Source organism: Ursus maritimus, unplaced genomic scaffold (genome assembly GCF_017311325.1).
Source record: "Ursus maritimus isolate PB19 unplaced genomic scaffold, ASM1731132v1 scaffold_15, whole genome shotgun sequence".
Classification (NCBI taxonomy): Eukaryota; Metazoa; Chordata; class Mammalia; order Carnivora; family Ursidae; genus Ursus; species Ursus maritimus.
The window spans coordinates 57,694,794-57,713,092 of record NW_024423897.1 but is presented as its reverse complement, the minus strand read 5'-3'; the positions used below and the strand labels follow the sequence as shown (position 1 = coordinate 57,713,092).

The following is an 18,299-nucleotide window of genomic DNA, read 5'->3' as shown; positions in this document are numbered from 1 at the left end:
TCCATTCTTATGTCCCTTTGATTTCTAAATCAAACATTGGGAAACATTTGAGTCATTTGGCTTTTGATGAAATGATATTATTTTAAATTTGCTACATGTTAAGAAGTGGGTAAAAATGGGAGGAAAAGTTGAGGCTTTTTTTTTTTTTTTTAATTTTGTTGGTTATTTTGAACGTTTTGCTTTTATGTATTCTGGCAATTGCCCAAACGTAGAGCATTACAGAGCAAAACTCAGTAAAAAGTGCGTCTCTTCAGTGGTTTTCCTACTGGATGATCCCCTCATAGGAGATGATGCTTGAGTGGGCATGAGACATTCAAGAGGAAAATGGAGGAGGGTTTATGTTTAGTATTAATTACACAACCGAGAAATAGTCCTCTCTATCAAAGAGCTGCCTTAAAAACTTTGTATTGTTCACTTTGCATGTGGTGGAGGCATCGTGACAGCATATGAATCAAACTAATTGTAACTCTTACTTGGTTATGAAAAAAAATGACATGTGCGTTCTTCTAAATTAAGTCTTTCTCACACAAATTGCTGGTTGCCACCGTAAATCAAGCAACATGTGTTCTGAATTCTGACTGCTAGAGAATTAGCTATTGAGTGGGGAAATGAGATACTTTTGTTTGCAGCTAAACTCAAGTTGACTTTTTTTTTTTTCTTTATCTAAAAATAAGTGTTCTGGAACGATTGCTTCCCCAGCTTCTATAGCAAAAAGGAGACTGGGATTGGGTCAGCCCCTCCACTTTAGGGTGGGGAAAGTGAGGCCCAGAAAGGTGTTAGGAGTCCCATGCAAAGTAGTGGCCAGCTCAGACATGCATTTCCGTCATCTGGTTGGCGCACAGTGACCGTGCTGCCCCAGTGTCATCCTGAATCAGGCGGCAAGATGATAACCTCCGTGGCAACCAGCCACTTCAATCCAGGATGTGACCACATCCCCCCATAAGCCAGTACCATCGAGACAGGAGCACGTTGGGGAGCTGGGATTTGCTTCCAGACTCCGGACACCCGAGTCTGTGCACTGAGCCACTGTGCCGTTTTCAGCAGAAAACCCAATGAGAACTTGGAAATGGGTATTTTCCGAGAAGATCCACTTGAAGGCTTTTATTGGAAAGTCCAGCATGTTGAGTAACATAGGAGAGACAGATCACCGAAATAATGAAACAGTGCCCTTTGCGGGAAGGATATACTCTTTATTGTTCTTACTTTGATTGTTAATGACAAGTCCAACGTGTCTGCCATGCCTTTAAGCATGATTTCCAGGAGAAGTTTCTCTTTACCAAGATCCTCAAACTGCAGCCCAAGGGCCACATCTCATCCAGCCACCATCTGCTTCGGTACAGTCTCCTGAGCCAAGAATCCTTTTTACATGGTTAAGTGATTTTTTTTTAATCAAAAGAAAAATAATATTTCATGACATATGAAAACTATATGAAATTAAAGTTTCGGTTCCCACTAATAGAGTCTTGGCACCCAGGCACCCTCGTTCGTTTGCGCATTGTCTGGGGCTGCTTTCCCACCACGATGGTGGCCTTGAGTGGTTTTGACAGAGGTGGGGTGATGCACGGCGCCCAAGCGATGGCTTGCCTGGCCCTCTGCAGAAGGAGTTTGCCAGGCCCTGCTCTGCACTCTGCGGATGGAGGCTCCGGGTCATGCTCTGGTTCCAGCCAAGGTTGCAACGCCCCCGCCTCACTGCGAGGCTCCAGGACGCCCGCATCCCACCCCTCCACAGAGGGCATGGCTCCTGGCCAAGGACTCTCCTCTGTACTACTGACGAAGGACATCTTCAGCGAGGGGCTGAATTGTGCCCCCCGAATTCACATGTCGAAGCTCTAACCTCCAGTACGACAGTGCGGAGATTAAGTGAAATTGAGGTAAAGTGGTGCTCACCCGGTCTGACTGGTGTCCTGATCAGAAGAGAGCCGCTGTCTCACACACAGAGGGGACACAGGTGAAGACAGAGCTTCTGCAAGCCAAGGACACGCCTCAGGAGTTACCAGTCCTGGGACATCTTGATCTTGGACTTGCAGCCTCTGGAAGTGTGAGGAAATGTGTTTCTGTGGCTTCGGCCCCCGGGCCGTGGTGCTTTGGTCCAGCAGCCCCCGCACACTGAGACGGTGTCATACGGCCGTGTTGGGGGCCCCCTCTGTGGCTCTGCTTGTCCATCCCTCCTGTCAGCCCCGAGGATCTGGGCAGGCCCACACGACTCAGGGTGGCAAGTCTCTATTCATTCCGCCCAGAATGCCTGCCTCTGCCTCTGTCTGTAACTCAGGGTGACCCTCCAAGGCTTGTGAGCTCGGTGCTTCCCAGAGGACCAGAAGTATGGTGTGATTTTATCGGCCGACTTATTCTGTCACCTTTTGAAGCAGAACGAAACTTTAAACACATACAAGGTAACGGACAGGCTCCAAAGTGGGATGCTGGGTGTGGGCGAGCGTGCTCCAGCTCGGTGCTGGCCCCCGGCGCCGGCTCCTTCCTGGCCGTGGGACTGCCCTGTGCACGGAGAGGCGTGTGGTGGCGTCCCGGCTGTCCCTCCACCGCAAGCCGGTGGCATCCTCCAGCGTGACAGCCAACACGTACCCCTGAGTCAGGGTACAGTCGTCCCTGCTTGCCGCCACTGCTGTAGAGTGAGGCCCCACAGCAAAAGCCATAGGCAATGAGCAGGAGGTGGGGAATCGGGAGGAGCCGCGACGGGACAGTCCGAAGTAGCCGGAGAGACTCACAGGTGAATCCACAGAGGGCAGACCCCGGGGCAGTGGCCGTATCCTGAAGGATGCTCCGTTCCCTGAGCCGTGTCCGTGAGGCCACTGGGACTCGTTCTGGGCTTCCTACCCACCTCGATAACTTAACGTCCTCTAGTAGTTGAGCACTCTTGGTTCTTTATGCCTCATCTGTCCTTGCAGGGTGAGATAGGAGGAAGCACCGTTCCTCGGGTTCTGTCCCCCGCTTGCGGGGACCCTAAGGTTAGTGTCCACCTCTCCGTGCGTCTGTTTCCAGCTGCCCCCACCTATGGTATGGGATTGACCCCACTGCTCTTCAGTCCTCCCCAAGGTATCACTTATGGAGGTGATGGGCATTGTCCCTAATTTATCTGGGATCTAGAAGGAACACCCTTTAAACTAGTGGCACGTCATACCGTTTCCTCCATGCCATGGTCACCATGCTTATTAGTTCACCTCTCCTCGGGTTTGTGGACACCAGTAAGGGTTCTCTGGGCTTTGTCTCCTCCGTGAGACTGTGTGGAAGGTTGGGAAGGGTTAAGATCCAAGCCTACCCCACCTCATTCCTTAGCTCTGGAATCTTCTCTGTCTCTTCCAGGCTATTGATTTTGGAGTTTATGATACTGGGTCATGCCCTTTATTGTGTCATTGCTGTAGTTGGTGAATTTTCTTTCTTGCTTTTTATAAATGTTGGCCTATTTTATTAGGTGTTGTGGGAGGGAGGTCCTGCCCTACACTAGTTTTAACATGACACCTAAGTTTGGCCCCTATCTTATTCATCAACTTAGAGTCATCAACAAATGCAGTCATAATTACTGATCATTTGATGAGTGTAATAAACATCTAGAATTGCAAAGGATATGTAAATAATATGCGTTATCTCTGCCCGTCCTCCCTCGTCCCTCAAGTCATTGAGACTATAACTGGGCAAACCAGCCAAAGTGAAGGAGCTAGAGAATAATTAATGACAGCGGGCATCACTGACTATAAAACCAGTCCTAATTCAGAGAAAAGCACAATGCACATGGGTTTGTACCAGCCCAAGGAGACTTTGCCATCACCGAGGCTAACATGTACGGGCCTCCTGCCTGCCAGGCACTGTGCTAAGCCTTTGTAAACATCTGTTCCTCTAATCCCACAGCAACCCCATTCGGGAGAGGCTTCTCTGTTCCCTTAAAGATGAAGGGCAGGGGCGCCTGGGTGGCGCAGCGGTTAAGCATCTGCCTTTGGCTCAGGGCATGATCCCAGCGTTATGGGATCGAGCCCCACATCAGGCTCCTCCGCTATGAGCCTGCTTCTTCCTCTCCCACTCCCCCTGCTTGTGTTCCCTCTCTCGCTGGCTGTCTGTCAAATAAATAAAATCTTTAAAAAAAAAAAAAGATGAAGGGCAAGGGTAGATCTTCAAGGAGAAGTAAGAACAAAGCAAAACAGGGAGTGTAACAGGAGAGAGTATGCAGGGAGAAATGAACAGACCCATCTCTGGAATTTTATGAACGAAATGGTGGCAAGTCCGTTAGGGGGACTGGATGGGACCATGAACATCCTGGACAAGATTAGACTTGAAGGAGGGATAAATGAGTTCACTAGGCCATTTCGTACCGTGAATACTGTTTTTGCTGTTGCGTGGATGCCATCAGCAAGTTACAACCAGCAGGTGCACGGTCTGATGGGTAAAACCTTTCTGCTGCCGTGGAACATTTGTAAATGCGAGCAGCTATCATTATGATCTTCTGGAAACCATGATTTGGAAAGTTAATACATAATTCTGTTTCACTTTTTAAATGCATGGTCCTTTAAAACCCCATTTTTTTTATAGTTTTGCAATATTGCAAAAAAGCATGAATAAGGATCCAACATCTTATGTGAATTTCTCGATTGTGAATCCAAGTTGAATAAGAAGCTTAAGGTCCATCAACTGAATTGAAAATCTGGCTCCTTCTTTTACAGATATTCTGCTCAATCATAATTGCGTGTATTATATGCAAAGAACATCTTGCTTTGGGTAGTGTGGTGTTGTATGTTTTTATCAGCTACCAGAGAAGCGTTTTAGTAAAATCACTGAACAGAGAACAGAACGTTCGCAGATACTTCAATGGACCACTCTAGAGTGAATCATGACACATATCTGAATGCCATTTCATTAATTTTATCCTTTCCTTTCAAAACTGTTTATTAAAAGAAATTTCAATCCTACCCAATTTTTGTTTATTTTTATTTTTGTGACAAGGAGTCAGCATCAATTTTGAAAACCCCCCACATTGTCTGAGCTAATTTATACAGATTAATGTCTGAAGCGATCTTAAAATAAGTTAAAAGTGACTCACTGCATTTGTGGACCAGCTGCTGAATTTCCGTTGTGTGTCTTATGGGTTTGAAGGCATTTCTAAGAATTATTTGCTGAGTGTTGATCTAGGGTAGAAGCCAAAACGGGGACACAGTGATGCAATGAAGTAGCATTCGCCTCATCCTCACCGAGAGCCAGTCCTCCCGAGTCTCCCTGAAGGAGCGCAAGTCCAGCCCGGAGCCAGCGTTTGGACAAGAGAAAGAAGAGAGGCAAGTGGTGTGTAGAGCTGGACACATGTTGAATCCACAGGAAGTCGAGTTGGAATCCAAGAGCTCCCTGATCATTACTTGAGCCTGGGCTCTGGGGCTGCTCGTGGACACGGCTGAGCCTACAGGGCCTGTAGAGATTATTTAACCTTTGGGTCCATACATGCTGGGAGGCCCTGCCCTCCAGTCTCTGTCCAGCGAAAACCACCGCCATTCCCACCACCACCCGCCATCCCCCGCCAGCCCTGGAACCTGGACAGGCTTGTTTCTCACTTTTTCTAAAAGAACATGGGCAAGTCGTGCTCTGGGATGTTTGGAGCTCAGGCCTTATGAGGCCCTGAAGGTCCCCTCTCATTTCTGGGGCTGCTGCCCTGAGATCACCATTAGGAAGCCAGTCCAGCCTCGCGGAGGATGAGTGACCATGTGGAGGAGAAGGCCCAGATGCCTGCCAGAAGCCATGTAGCTGAGGGCACAGTGGCCCTTCCAGCCAGCCAGCCCTCCCGGTCAGTGCAGTCCCGTGACTGGCCCACAGCGAAACCACAAAGGAACCACCCCACCAATCCACAGGATCATGACGGGAAAAAATGGATGATTGTTCTAAACTACTAGCTTTGGGGTGATTCATTTGGCCACGGTATATAACTGAAGTATATTCCTGATCTGATCCAGGCTCGAGCTCAGGTCCACACAGGCCCAGAAGCTGGGGAGGGGAGGGTGCTATTTTCCTTAGAAATCACTGCACAGGGTACAATATTTAGATCAGATATCGGCTTTATCACCTATCCCTTCAGCGTTCTTAAAAATCTGTTTACTGCCTGACAACTATTCTTATTGGCATGGCCAAGCTGAGAATTCCCAAGCCTATATATGCTGATGTTGGAATTCAAATTACTCAGTAAATATTTTTTAATGTCATATCGCCTCTCTTCTCATTAGCCATGATTTTCATCCCCACGCTGATCTCAGTTTTTGATTCCTGGCAGGAAATCAGCCCCCTTTCTCACGTGGGCAAGGCTGCAGTTCATCAGTCATTCATCCCCTGCTCTGCACTCCACACCCTGTTTGGGGCTGTGCCCCTCCCATCACACCGAGCGCAGGAGTCTGCTGCAGGGGGAGCCTGGCGCCCAAGTCACTTAGGTGCGCGCTTGCCTTCTACCTGCAGGATAACGAACAGGGGTGCCACTTCCTTCGCTTTAGAAAGATCAGATTTCAGCACAGCTTCAGGAAAAATATATGAAAGAACAGAACTGCCCTTGGTTCTCCCCAGCTGCCCTGGAAATCTGTGCATGCACGCCAACTCGTGGGCGCTGTGACACAATCAAAGGTATCTGTATCTGTATCTACAGGTGTATAGACACCTGTCGGCATAGACATATATACACGTGTATTACACACATGTATCATATACATACACGTATTTCTTATAGACATGCTCCCATCATTTCTTGTAACACAGAAAAGCATAGGTTTTTAAAAATCACCAAAACAAAAAAAATTCAAAATGTATTTCTTTTTGGCTGCCACAGTCAAGGATGTCTTTCCACTTCTTTCTGACACCTTCCAGAGTGGAAGAAATCTAGAAGTGGAAATAACAGCAGAAATCTATTCAAACACCTGTCAGGCTACAAGGAGGACTCCAAGAGGCAAAGAAGGTACAGTTTGCCCACTCTCCACTCAGTGAGTGACAGAGCCGGGGACAGGGTATGCTCCAGACTTCCATCACTGAAACACCAGGCGATTGAACGAGCTACCCAGAGGAAATCTGATTAGGTGTTTGTTAGTTGCATGTTCACGCATTCCTTCCCGTATCTGACAGATGTTCACTGAGCGTCTGCTGTGTGCCAGCTGGGTGTTCCATATGGCGACATGATATCAAAGAAAGCGCAGTTCGGGCACATCAACACCTGCAGCCTTGGGCAGTGAAGTAATCAGGTGGCTCCAGCAGACTTCAAGGGTAAACGTCAGGTGCCAGAACGGTGCACAACACCTGCCCAAGTCAGGAATGGCAAATGCATGCAGGGCAGCTCTCAGAGGAGGTGATGAGGCGGTGTATGGTGAGAAGCTTGCCTGAACACTTAGCAGGGAGAGCCCCAGTGAAGGGAGTGGGCGTGGAGGGGAGCCATGTGATGGAGCCAGTGGTCCGGGTCCCAGGGGAGCATGCTCTCCGGGGAGGAGGTGAGTGCAGGGCGGGGCTGGGGCTGCAGGTGGTTCGCAGGTTCAGGAGACAGAGGAGGAAGAAAGTCTGGAGCTGGGGTTTGCGGGGCTGTAGCATATCACGTAACATACTGGAGAGTTCGGACTTTGTCAGAAGAAACGTTCAGAGCTGGGACTCACCTGATTTGGTTGCTTCCCACTTTAAAAAGGTCTCTGCTACAGAAGAGAAAGCGTGAGGGGGGGCAGGAGGTGGGAAGCGCAATGAGGAGGTGATCCACTCCTCAGATAGGTGGCAATAGTGGCCGGGAACGGGATGGGGGGCAGGGAGCAGTCGATCCAGGAAAGGGGCAAGTTCTGCATATAGTGGGAAGGGCAGGAATCACTGCTTCATGGACATGGGATGGTCAGAGGGAAAGAGTAATGAAGGATGAGAGCAGGTTTCTGCGTGGTTACCTATTAACTGGACTAAGGTTACAAGAGGAGGGAAGGTGATGGTTTTTGCTGTGGAAATGCTGTATTTGCAGTCCCTGCCTGCGACCGAGACCACTGTTTTGTCTCCCAATACTCATTCGCTCCTTCTATAGGAAGGAGACATGTTACCCTGGTTAAAGACTTGTCCCAGCATCCCTGAGAGGGATGGACAGCCTTACGATGACCTCTGGCTGCTGGCGCGTGAGCAGAAGTCACGGTGCTCTTCTGCAGGGTGCCCTAGAGAGGTGTGCTCTTCCATTCTGGAAGGATGGGGTCAAGAAAGAGATTAAAGTGATGGACCCCAGAGGCCAGGGTGGGAAGGAAGGGAGGGAAGGCAGGGCCAGGGGCATTAGGGCAAAAGTAGTCAGGTTAGAGGTCCAAAGGGAAGTCTCACAATTCAGAGCCATGGTTTTCAACCAGGGGAAATTTCCAACCTCCTCCCCACTGCCCAGGAGGGAGTATTTGGCAGTGCCCAGAGGCAGCTTGGTTGTCTCAGACAGGGATGGGGGCTCTACTGGCATTTCACCGGTTAAGAGCTAAAGTCCAGTCTCAGTCTCCTGGAGTAGATGCTGCTACACATCCCATTATGCACAGGGCAGCAAAGAACCGTCCAGCCCTGAATGCCAAGAAGATAAATGCGTACAATGAAACTGGAGGACGTACCCGTTCAAATTCCTTCACCTACACACACGTGCCATGTGTGCCCTCTGCGAGCCGATCAGAGCTCATCTGCCTGGCCGGGTCCAGCCCGCAGGCTGCCAGTGTGCTTCCTCTGAACGTCAAAGTTTGATGTGTCCTTAATATATACGCTCAGAATAGTTGAGTCAGAAAACACAGTAAGTCAGGGTTTCCTCCTGCATTACCTGTATGATTTAAACTTGAGTTATCATCACATGTAACTTGAGTAAGTTTTATTGCAAGATGTTTTTTCTTAAATTATGGAACCTCCAAGCCATGACTTCTTTTTGTCAGGTACCAGTAAATGTGAGGTCTTGAACAAGAATCACTGTTTTTTAGCTAATATTCGATGTGATTGTCTCCAAAGACAGAACTGTGAGTGACACTTAGGTGGAAGAATCCCTGGACGAAAATCTGCAGTCTGTTACTAAGAATGCAATCTCTGAGGACAGAGATAGAGCTTAAAAATGACATGTGCCAACAGTATGAGGACACAGGTCGGGAATGTACCAAGCCACCGTCCAGTAAGCTGCAGCGGGAAGACTACCTTTATTCCTGAGGCTGAACCCCAGGCATTTCATCTGAGTTCCTTTTAATAAAATTCTAGGATGTGACAGCCCTTCAGCTTCTTGCTGTGAGAATTTTGCTGGACCATTCGCTGCTTGTGTCTTTAACTCAATCTGAGGAAGCTTCAGACATTGCTTGACGCACAGAAGGAGAACGAGTGCACTTCTGTTATCTGTTTTCCCGCATTATTAGTCTTTTCCGGAGAAGGTGATGTGGTACAGAAATCGTGGGCATATCTCTCCGTATCAACCGCGTCCATGCCCAAGATGATGATCCTTGCTCGAGGGCAGGCACACTATTTGTAGGGTGTTACCTGCAGGCTGTGTCTTTGGAGGCTTTTCTCTGGAGGCTGGCATGAGCGCACTTTATTTTTCAAGACGAAGAAGCAGAAATGGGGACGTCAACTTCAGTGCTGTGGAGTCCTTGGGTCCCCTCTCCACGCCATCTACTCATCTTTGTATCCACAGCGGATAAAAGTAAATGCCCGTTTCAGGATTCAGTCATGGGTTCACAAGAGAAAGGCAAGCTGTTGCTTCCAGAATTCTCAGCTCCCTCCCTTTTCAAAGACAATCTTTGATATCAGCTGTGATTTGCTTTGTGCCCCAGTGTTATTCTGGTGGGGGGATCCGACTGGATGGTTGGGAAGAGGCTGAGGGCTGTTGATGGCGTAGGAGACTGATGGGGTCACCGCAAGAGTGATTTTGCTTTGAGGTTCAAGACTTCACCTTCAGCCTTTGGAAAAAGGTCCATTCACCCCACTGAAGAAAAAGCGGATTTGGTCACAACTTGAGACGCTGCCATGGGGAGCAGTCCCCTCCCTGTCACTATCCGAAGCTGTAGTTTATTCTTCTGCTCATCTATGGGTTGTCCTTTCTCTGGGTGCAGCTAAGCAAGCCGGTTAAGGAGAACGCTAACCATGGACTAGACCTCCGTGGGTTCAAGTCCTGACTCCACCATCTGTTTGGCCTTCAGTTTCCTCTTTGTAGAAATGGGCAAAGTAAGACTAGCTCCCTGATTAGGCCTTGGGGAGCATGAAGTGAGCTGATGCTTACAAGGCACTGAGAACTAGAACCAGTACATGGAAGGTAGGCAATAAATATTTGCCGAGTGGGGGAAAAAGTCTGGAATTAAAGAGCACATCATACGTACATCTCATGACTGAATTTTTTGTAAAAGTCAAAGAAAGATGAAGCAAGACCTTTAAAATAGTAAGAGTATTCAGTGTGTTCTGATTAATTGATGTGAAACAGAATTTTTAAGGAGGAACCTAAAAGAAACAAGCTACATTTAACAACAGGAAAACAGCAACAGTAGCAGTTCTTACTAGAACTTAATTTTGGGGATGTGCTGATGATGGAGGTTGGTACCACTGGGGGATGCTTATTTTCTGAGCCCAACAGACATGAAGCTGGCTGCAAGAGAAGATGTGAGCTGGGGAAGGTGTTGACATATCTTTATGTCTGGGGCAGGTGTTTTCCGAGTACAGTGTTCTCAGCATTTGTTCCTGAATGGACACATTGTCCTTTCGTACAGCAGGACAGTATTGAATAACATCATCTGTCTCCTTACCACCACATGTAACCCGGTGGCTGCTTAGGGATCCGGTGTCTTCCATTCTGATAGCTACTTTCTGTTAGGAGGAGAAACATTTATAACAATATCCCTTCTGTTCAGTGCATTGGATTGGCGTCCTGATGTAATTGAATTGCATTTAAAACAAGAATGAAATAGAAATAAGAATTTTGAAAGAGAAAACATTTTTCCATCTTACAAAAGGAGCATGTCACTGTCTTCCTCTCTTTTGAAAAATCCAGCAGATTTAAATTTTTATTACATGCATGGCTTATTGCAGGCACAAGGCATCGCACGTGTTATCTCATCTTAGCTCAAAATTTAAGTACAAGTTTTCTTTGCTTAAATTGGATTTTCCTATCAACCAAAATAATCTCCAGAATAGCATAAAAATAGAAAGTTATAATATCTGCTTTGTTTCGTTATATTAGAAACACTTTGGAGCTCAAAATGTCCTAAACTTTGATCAATAGTGCACTGAAATTTACTAACTCTGTAGCTCTTCTATGAGGCACAATTTAAAAGAACAAATTCTAGGAAAAAATTGCTAATGAATAATGATTGGAGGTTTAATAAAAAAAATGTGTTGAAATAGACCCCTCAAACCAAGGCCAAGTTATTTATCAGATAACCTTTGAATATGCCAGAATTAGTCAGATTTTCTGTCATTAGAGTCTTTTCTAGGAAGAGAAAGAAGTAGTAATGGTATGCATCAGTCAATCTAATGACAACTTGACTTTCCAAAAATCCCCTTAAGGAATTTCTCCAGTGTTCTTGGAGGGAGAGTGTAGCTAGGTTACATCCGGTATATTAAGTACTTACATTTGTGGGTTGCTTTCCGATATTTGGCAGGGCACACAGCTACATTAGCAAAGAGCTGAAATATTAATGGAAATATTAACCTTGTCAGATTATGAATTGAGTTGAAATTTATCATGTGTGCCATAATATTGGGCTTTTTTTTTTTTCCTTCAGAGTATAGCATTTTGTAAGGGAAAAAAAGATTTAAAAGCGTATTGATTTACACATTTCAGTACAGGCTTTTAGTTGAGGCTCACCCTCTTTTTTTTTTTTTGAAGATTTGTATTTATTTTATTTTATTTCATTTTTTAATTTTTTTTATTATATTATGTTAGTCACCATACAGTACATCCCTGGTTTCCGATGTAAGGCTCGATGATTCATTAGTTGTGTATAACACCCAGTGCACCATGCAATATGTGCCCTCCTTACTACCCATCACCAGTCTATCCCATTCCCCCACCCCCCTCCCCTCTGAGGCCCTCAGTTTGTTTCTCATAGTCCATAGTCTCTCATGCTTCATTCCCACTTCTGATTACCCCCCCTTTCTTTATCCCTTTCTTCCCCTACCGATCTTCCTAGTTCTTATGTTCCATAGATGAGAGAAATCATATGATAGTTGTCTTTCTCTGCTTGACTTATTTCACTTAGCATTATCTCCTCCAGTGCCATCCATGTTGCAGCAAATTTTGAGAATTCGTTCTTTCTGATAGCTGAGTAATATTTCATTGTATATATGGACCACATCTTCTTAATCCAGTCATCTGTTGAAGGGCATCTCGGTTCTTTCCACGATTTGGCTATTGTGGACAATGCTGCTATGAACATTGGGGTGCATATGGCCCTTCCCTTCACTACGTCTGTATCTTTGGGGTAAATACCCAGTATTGCAATGGCTGAGTCATAGGGTAGCTCAATTTTTAACTTTAAGGGACCTCCACACTGTTTTCCAGAGTGGCTGTACCAACTTGCATTCCCACCAACAATGTAGGAGGGATCCCCTTTCTCCATCCTCTCCAACAATTGTTGTTTCTTGCCTTGTCTATTTTTGCCATTCTAACTGGCGTAAGGTGGTATCTTAGTGTGGTTTTGCTTTGAATTTCCCTGATGGCCAATGATTTTGAACATTTTTTCATGTGTCTGTTAGCCATTTGTATGTCTTCATTGGAAAAGTGTCTGTTCATATCTTCTGCCCATTTTATGGTTTGTTTATTTGTTTCTTGTGTATTGAGTTTGAGAAGTTCTTTGTAGATCTTGGATACCAGTCTTTTATCTGTAGTGTCCTTTGCAAATATATTCTCCCATTCTGTGGGCTGCCTCTTAGTTTTTTTGATTGTTTCCTTGGCTGTGCAGAAGCTTTTTATCTTGATGAAGTCCCACAAGTTCATTTTATCTTTTGTTTCTCTTGCCTTTGGAGATGTGTCATGAAAAAGGTTGCTGTGGCCGATGTCGTAGAGATTGCTGACTATGCTCTCCTCTAGGATTTTGTTGGATTCCTGTCCCACGTTGAGGTCTTTCATCCATTTAGAGTTTATCTTTATGTATGGTGTGAGAGAGTGGTCAAGTTTCATTCTTTTGCATGTAGCTGTCCAATTTTCCCAGCACCATTTATTGAAGAGACTGTCTTTTTTCCACTGGATGTTTTTTCCTGCTTTGTCAAAGATTAGTTGCCCAAAGAGCCGAGGGTCCATTTCTGGGTTCTCTATTCTGTTCCATTGGTCTATGTGAGGCTCACCCTCTTGCCCAATGCTGTCATCACCAAGGGGACATGTGCAGACCCCAAAGCACAGACCCCATTCATTAGCTCTAATTAGAGGTCTACCTTCCACTGGTGGTGCCCGAACAGCATGATAGTAAGGAAGCCTCGGGTTCTTTAATTTGTCTGGTTGGCTTTTACTAAAATTTCAATTCCAGTCTAAATTCACATGGATTCTTGAACACTAAAAAAAGAAAAAAGAAAAAAAAAAGAAAGAAAATTTTGGCTTATACTATACACACACACACATCTTGTATTTTTGTAACTACATATAAAAAGCCAGTTATCCATCTACATTTGAGTCTAAAATAAAGATCATAATTTACATGTGGTCATTAAATGAAGCTATGGGCCTGAAAGAGAATTACTATATTGGATTCTTTTCTTTTTTTTTGTTCATGGACTCTGTCCTTCAGGAAAGGCTAACTTTGGGATTTAGCCTATTCTTATTACAGAAGACAGGAGGAGGAGAGAAGATGCTTGGAAAGATCTCTGTGAGATTTACCCCAAGCAGACCCTAAGGCCCTAAGCAGATGTGGGTGGGGTCATTTAGTTGGGAAGCGGTTGCAGGTAACAGAGTGAAGGAGTGGACCAGGGAGGGAGGTCAGCTGTTGGAAGGAGCCACTGGTGGCCTCTGGGGCTCAATCCTGCTGGAGACCCTCAGAGGGAAGCATGGAGCATGCTCAGATCTTCCCACTGAGGGATGTGAGTACAGAAGCTGGGGTACTTATCCATCAGTTACTCCCTCCTTGGTTGAGACCCATGAAACTGTAACAAGGAAGCTGCAGGTGGCCTCCAAGGAAGGGAGAGGGAACATACATAGGACAGCCCCGGCCACAAGATGCATGACTAGAAGCGAGTGTAAACAGTGGGAAAGGCTCCTGATGGTTTTAAATCCTACAGAAGACTGCACAGAATCCATGTGCACACACAGGTAATCATGGTAAGGTAACAGAGCAGAACTCTGTAATTTGAGCATTATGGCCTGGTGAATTTTATTTTCTCATGGCCCTTGACTCATCCGTCACCCATCAGAAGGAATACAAACTTGGTTTTTATTTTTATTTTTTTATTTTTTAAAAAATATTTATTTATTTATTTGACAGAGAGAGAGAGAGCCAGCGAGAGAGGGAACACAAGCAGGGGGAGCGGGAGAGGAAGAAGCAGGCTCATAGCGGAGGAGCCCGATGTGGGGCTCGATCCCAGAATGCTGGGATCATGCTGTGAGCCGAAGGCAGACGCTTAACGACTGCGCCACCCAGGCGCCCCACAAACTTGGGCTTAATCAAATTAAGCCAAACACCAGGCTTCTCTGTAGACATAAGATTCCACTGGGATTTCTAAAAAGATAGCCTAGGTCTAGATTTATAATCTGTTACATTGTACGTGCTAACATTCTTTATTACTGTTTCAGAAGTTTGCAAATTTATAGCCAGTGTCTACTTGCTTTGATGATGACAGAGATTTGATGGCATCTCAGAGCAATATGCCTCCCTTGGCTCCCATCCAGGGTTGTTCTATTCACATCAGAGAATATGAGCAGATAGGCCTCCTGATTATTGTTGATGGCAATTTCACACGTTCCTCACTAGCTTTCCCCGATTTGTTGAAGTAGATTTTTAACATAATGACTCCTTTATAATATTTTGGTCTTATACCCAACTATCCAGTACATCGATCAATAAACAGAAAGTGACCATCCCACACAGTGTTCCTCAGTACCTATAGCGCGCTCAATCCCTGTGGCATGGGTTTGAGTCAACGTTGCCTTAGTGGAACTCAGTCCGAAACTTTAAGGGACAAAGTCTATCTATCTTAAATACTTCCTTGGATATATCATGTGTCTTAAACCATTCTGTTGGTCACAAAGGCCAGCACATCGAGGAATTCAAGATAAGTGGCAAATTTATGTATTTGGGGGATGAGTAGCAAAAGACGAGTAGATGATGGAATAACTCTTGATATCAAGATTTCAAAAGGGCTTGTCATTTATTTAAAACATAAATCCCATAATCTTTCCACGCGGGTACTTAGATCAAAGAGAGAGCTAACTTGTACCACCACCAAGCCATCAACCTAATAAACCAAACTCTCAATTTTTACATAACAAGGACACAGACTTTTTTTCAAGTTTTAAAATTTGGACATCTATTTTCATGTCATTAGTAGTTTCTTGGTATTCTGAATTCTAGATGAATCCATTTTTGGGGGGCTGTTTCTTTACTAAACCCAAATACTACTTGATTTTTTTATTCCATTATTGAATTCAGTATTTTCCGTCCTCCCAGTGTTGCTTATGCTGGCCCCCGGCTGCCTGCTGAGATGTCTCACACGGTCAGTCGTGGTTTCTGCTCTTTCAGCCTTTTGCTTAAGTCTAAAATTTGAACTCACCTCCTCACTTTAGACTACCATGATGCTGCTATATTGTGAGATAATTCGTGAAAGTTGGGGAATAACGGAAGGGAATTTGAGCTTAGGATAGGAATAAAATCAGAATGTGATTTCAAGTGGTTACCAATGTTCGCCAGCCATTTCCCAGCATGGGGGAACTTGGAATGTTCTCTTTCTCCTTAGCTACAGCCTGTTAATATGAAACTGGGGTCTCTCCTCCCTCTGCATGGGTCTTTCACTCCTTCCCTCCATTCCCTGCGCCCATAACCACAATGTGATAGTCTTTCAGAGAGGAAAACTGAAAGCAATCACTACCCTTACTTTGCAAAATAGTCAAGTTTTCCTTTGTGTGAACATCACTGGTGTAGATTGCCTAGGCCTGGTATTTGTGACCAAAAAGGTCATTAATATGATTTTAAAACATGAGCATTGTGTACTCAGGTCCCCGGGTCCCCACCATGGTCACCACTGACAGTGAACAGAAACTTTGAAATTAGATTTGTCTTTGATGTGTCCCAGATAAAACGCACTGTAGGTCACTCGTTCAATCAACAAATAACTATAGAGCAGATACTGTGTTCCAGGAACTCCTCCAGGAGTTGAGCAATAAAGCAATGTACAAGGTGCCCCTTTATTTCCTTTTATATCACCAGTCTCTGTGAGTGGGAGGAACCACATCTGAAGACAAATCTCCAATGTCCACAGCAAAAACTGTTATTTCCTCCTCTCAAAAAGACACAAAATTCTAGAAAGTATGTGGACGTGTGCATCCTTTCCCTGAAGACTGAAATATCTACAAAGTCTACTTTTTTATATTAATTTAGCTACGCAAGCTTTCTTTTCATTAAGGTTATCATAATTTATCTCTTTTTTTGGTAACTTATTTTCTGTTTCCGTATTCTTATATTTAAGATGTGCTTATTGTTAGAGTTACATTTTGTCTTTTTTAAAATCCAATCTGACAGAATTAGTCAAGTACTCTGCTTGTTTCACCTGTTTTAAGTTCTCTTTGACTCTTCATTATGACTTATTTTGGATTAATAAGAATTTCTGTCTCATTTTTATTGCTCGCCTGTTAGTCATACATTCTGTCACTCATCGTTGCTAATGTAGAAATTATATCCATTCTTGACTTACTGCATTCCACTATAAATTACTAGCTTTGCCACTTCCCATAGAACCCTAGGACCTCAGAACATCTTAACTCCATTTATTCCCGCTTCACTTTTTGTGTTAAATGCCATTGTAGATTTCATTTCTGTTATATTTTAGATCACCCAGAACATGATCCTCATTATTTTGTACAATTAATTTATATTTTTCCAGATGTATATATATGGACATTTAACTTATTAAGTACTCTTGATTTTTCCATTTTATTTCTTAATTTTAATTAAATGGAAACTTCAGGGGGGAATTTAACAAAAGTAAGAACATAATTATTAAATAAAAAGTGTCTTCTTAATCTCTTAAGTACTAGTAAAATTCCCTTTGTCATGTCAGTATCAGCACTTATGTTATGACAACTGTTAGCACCTTGCCATCTACCTAAATGCCTCGTTTTTTCAAGGAGGTTGGTGATAGTACCAATCAAATAGGAGTGTTGTTTTGACTCATTTGTTTCACATGAAGAGCAGGTGCTCCTGGACTATTATTTTCCCACATCTCAGGCATGTGGCTTCCTTCAAACACGGGCCTGTTCCTCCAGCTTCATCTGATGGCAAGTGCACCATGGGTGGGCTTCCTGCTGGATTAAGAACAACAGGGTGTCAGGGATGTTGACTCACTCTTCTTTGCATCTACCTTTAGTAGATGGGGCTTGGCATTTAATGGGCAATGATGGATGTTTTCTGAATGCGTGAATAAATTAATGAATGACAGAACAAATGACCAACACTCAGTGATGCCAGTTCCTGGGAAAACTCTCTACGATGCACTGAGAACCTCCCATAGGTACCCCTCGGTCTCCTGTTAGCTTTGCATCTGTTTTTTCCCCCAGAGCAGGCTGGGGAGGGGCTGTAGTGAGGGTCTTCTCATCTTCATCAGGATGCACTGCAGGCCTCTACTCCCTCAGTGGATATTTCCAGCAGCCACCGAAATGATTGCCCTGGGGGTTGGCCCAAAGGCCCACCAGCCCTGTAAGCCTGGGAACAAAGACCAGCTTCCCCTCCCCTGTGTTCTCTTATCACATTGTCCCCATAAATGAATGGTTGAATGAATGAATAAATGAAAAGGAAGGAAAAAAGAAAATGTGGAAGACAGAGAAAATATTTCATTCAACAAATGTTTTTTAATCAACACTGAATATCAGTTGCTAAAGCCACAATATCTTAAGAATATGGTGTTTTCTATAATAAATAAATGTTTTGTAAAGATTTATTTATTTGAGAGAGAGAAAGAGAGCATGAGCGGGAGAGGCAGAGGGAGAGGGAGAGGGAGAGAGAAGCTCAGGCAGACTTTATGCTGAGCGCAGAGCCCACTGTGGGGCTCCATCTCACAACCCTGAGATCACGACCTGAAACCAGAGTCAGACGCTTAACCAACTGAGCCACCCAAGCGCCACTACAATAAATCAGTGTTTCAAATAACTAAGGATGAGTACAAAGTTTCAAAGATCGCCCTTCTTTGATACTTTTTCTTAA

The 18,299-nt window shown here is 44.7% G+C and overlaps 1 protein-coding gene across 1 annotated transcript in view; it reads left to right on the top strand.

Moving 5' to 3' along the window:
• Positions 1-18,299, top strand: part of ADCY2 (adenylate cyclase 2) — a 387,226-nt gene that overhangs the window by 245,229 nt on the left and 123,698 nt on the right. The gene's annotated exons all lie outside the window — the stretch shown is intronic.